A 3,451-nucleotide genomic window follows, 5' to 3' on the forward strand; every position below is an offset into this window, starting at 1 on the left:
ATAGGGGACTTTTGGGATAGCATTTGAAATGTAAATGAAGAAAATATCTAATAAAATAATTTTAAAAAGAAAAGAATGCTGCAACACAGCCAGGCAGTGGAGGCGCACGCCTTAAATCCCAGCACTTGGGAGGCAGAAGCAGATGGATTTCTGAGTTTGAGGCCAGCCTGGTCTACAGAGTGAGTTCCAGGACAGCCAGGGCTACACAGAGAAACCCTGTCTCAAAAAAGAAAAGGAAAGGAAAGGAGGCAAACAAGTAAGCAGCAGCAACCCAAAATTTATCCTGTCTACAAGAAATGCAGGCACTGGGGATGGAGCAGAGACTGAGGGAATGGCCAACCAATTAACAGGCCCAATTTGAGACCCATCCCATGATCAAGCACCAATCCCTGACACTATTAATGATACTGTTTGCAGACAGGACCATGCCTGTCTTCTGAGAGGCTCCACCACCCAGCAGTTGCTCAAACACCCACAGCCAAACAGTGGGTAGAGCTTAGGAACTTTAATGAAAGAATAGGAGGAAGAATTATAGGTCCAAAAGAGAATAGGAACTCCACAGGAAGACCAACAGAGTCAACTAGCCTGAACCCCTGGAGCTCTCAGAGACTGAAGCACCAACCAAAGAACATACACAGGCTGGACATAGACCTCCCTGATCATATGTAGCAGGTGCGTGGCTTGGTCTTCATGTGGGTCTCAAAAAACTAGAACAGGGGCTATCCTAAAAGCTGTTACCTGCAGGTGAGATATGTTCTTCTAGCTGGGTGGCCTTGTCTGGCCTCAGTGGGAGAGGAAGTGCCTAGCTTCGAAGAAACTTGAAGTGCCAGGTAGAGGGATACTCAGGGGGGGCCTAACCAGCTCAGAGAAGAAGAGGAGGGGAGATGGGAGAAGGATTATGGGAGGGGATGACCAGGAGGGGAGGCAGTGAATAGGATGTAAAGTGAACAAGTAAAAAAATAAAATAAAAATTTAAAAAGATGCTGATACTCACAAGCCGACCCTGAGTAAAAGGTTTTAGAGAAAAAGTCACTAATATGTTTAAGAGGACTATAGCAATGTTAATTTCTTTCCTACGTGGCAATAGGTTTGCCTCAAGGGTTAGACTCAAAAAACTGGCTTCTCTAAAATAATGTACCAAGTAACCAAGAGAAGTCAGTGTTTACATTTTACCGTGTGCAAATTGTTTGCATTTTCAAGAACTCCAATTAAATGTAAAATAATCACATGTTCTAGTGTGCTTACTCACCTTTTCAAAGTTACTAGGGCTCTATTATGTTTATAACAAAACAGAAAAAGAGAAGGAGAAAAAGAAGGAGCAAGGTTTAGTTTGGAAAAACTCCTAGAAACATTTTCTTTTTCAGTGTTGCAATCAACCCCATTTTACAAAAGAACCACCCTGTGAAGTAAAACAAAAACGAAAACAAAAAAACAAAGCATAAACTCATAAGTAAACCAGGAGTGTTTCAAGTTATTTGAACAAGCAGGCCTACTAGACTATCTGCCGCAGCTGGCCTGCTAGACTGTCACTCTAGCCAGGGGCGGCTCTCCTTCGAGGACTGTCTTTTCCCTTCTGTTTATATTATTGCTGTAAGTTTGAATTACTGTCCAAAATCCCTTTTCAACTTATACATTGTATAACACAGAAAAGTTGATCACTTTCCTTCTAAATGAAATATCACGATTATTTTATGTATATAAATTAGAGACTTTAGTATTTTCTTTTTAGTCTACCTTGAATTCTGGTTCTACAAGCTTATTTGCTTAAAAGAACTGAATTTTTGCTAAAAAACTGAATTTTTATTGAAACAGAAAAGCCCAAACCCCAATAAAATAATATATCTTTGACCACCGTCACCAACAGAACATCTACTTTGGTAAATACTATTTGCTCACTGATGCTCCAAACTATTGGCTCTATTCCAAATCACTACGAAATGCAAGACGTAGCAAACTAGGTTTTCCATGTAAACATGCATCTAAAAGCCTTAATACCATCTACTGTTCTTTTAGTTTTCACTCGGACAATTTTAATGTCCAAATGTTTTACTCCTACTTCTATAAAAAAGAGCCACTACCAAGTTCCACCCCAATCTCAATCACTCACCCGCCCGCCATCTTATGAGTCCTGTGCTTCCTCTCCGCCTGTAGCTTCCACCAAAGAGGGCTCTATAAAGTAAATGTGGAGACAATTATTGCCAAATACAAAAGGACAGAGATTCTTCACAGTTCCAGAGAGGCTAATAAAGTCAGCCTTTGACTAACTTAGAGAACAGAAAGTATAGATGCAAAGACTAGAAGTAGGAACAGATCATATGCACTAGTTTAAAAAAATCTAAATATATCCAATGTAGAACTATTCTAAGTCCATTAAAATAAATTTACAATGATTTGTAGACATGTATCTACATACTTATGGTTTCCCAAACTCACAGAAACACTCAATTTATCATTGAATTTTTTAAAAGGTTTGAAAGCTAAATTTGTGATTTGAAGGTTATGTATATCTGAACAACATTAAAGCTTCTCTACTCAGTGTTATTTGTACATATCTGTAAGTCAACTGATGCATGAAGAAAACCTCTCAAGACCACATCTGCAACCTTGCTCTTCCTCCAATATTCCCCTTCTTAACTAATGCTATCACAGACTCACTATCAAAGGATTTTTTTTCTTCCAGTATCACAGAAGCAATTTATGCCAAGGAGAAATAATTAAAACAAACTGACTATATTACTTTTTCTGTTTGAGACACAGTGTGGAATCCTTTCCATAAATTACTATAAAGGCAATGTAAGACAGAGTTGTACACTGAATGTGTCTGTCCCAAAGTTTATATATTGAAGTCCTAATCCTCAGTGTGATATATTTGGAAAAAGTCTTTAGGAGAAGACCTAACTCTTTAGAATAAGGTCCATGTGATGGAAGTAAGGCCCCTGAAAGAATAAACACAACCAAATGTGCGCTTCTGTTTTTGTCAGTATGTGAAAACAAAGAAAGGAACTATGGTCTCCCTCAAACTCTACCCTGATGGTATCTCGATCACAAACATTCAGCTTCCAGAACTGTGAGAAATAGCTTCTGTTAAACACCTAGTCTATACTTTGTTATGACAATCTAAACAGAAAAATACTGAGAGATTTTACAATTTATAAAAGATAAAAATATAGCTTAAAGAAACTAAAACCAAAAACCAGAGTTTAAATGCAGCTTTCATGCAATACTGCCCCACTATTGTCTCTTACAGGACTCACTGCCTCAAAGATATTTCCACCTTCGCTACACATAAGAAATTAAATATCTGCCCCAATGGAATTTATTTAATCATATAGTATAGACAAACAGCAGGGCTGATAATGATAAACAATCAGTTCCTTGAGGCCTAAAACACAAGAGACAGTCAGACAGACAGAGAAGAGAGAGAGAGACAGACACACACAGAGAGAAGAGA

The 3,451-nt window shown here is 38.4% G+C and overlaps 1 protein-coding gene across 4 annotated transcripts in view; it reads right to left on the bottom strand.

Annotated features, from left to right (window-relative positions):
- Akt3 (AKT serine/threonine kinase 3) overlaps positions 1-3,451 on the bottom strand; it is a 250,033-nt gene that overhangs the window by 202,571 nt on the left and 44,011 nt on the right. The window contains exon 2 of one of the 4 annotated variants that reach the window (XM_029538455.1): positions 2,108-2,169. The exons of the other annotated variants lie outside the window; for them this stretch is intronic. The gene's annotated coding sequence lies outside the window, so the exon portion shown is untranslated. The remainder of the gene's footprint in view (positions 1-2,107; positions 2,170-3,451) is intronic. 4 annotated transcript variants of the gene reach the window in all.

This window comes from Mus pahari, chromosome 5 (genome assembly GCF_900095145.1).
Source record: "Mus pahari chromosome 5, PAHARI_EIJ_v1.1, whole genome shotgun sequence".
NCBI lineage: Eukaryota > Metazoa > Chordata > Mammalia > Rodentia > Muridae > Mus > Mus pahari.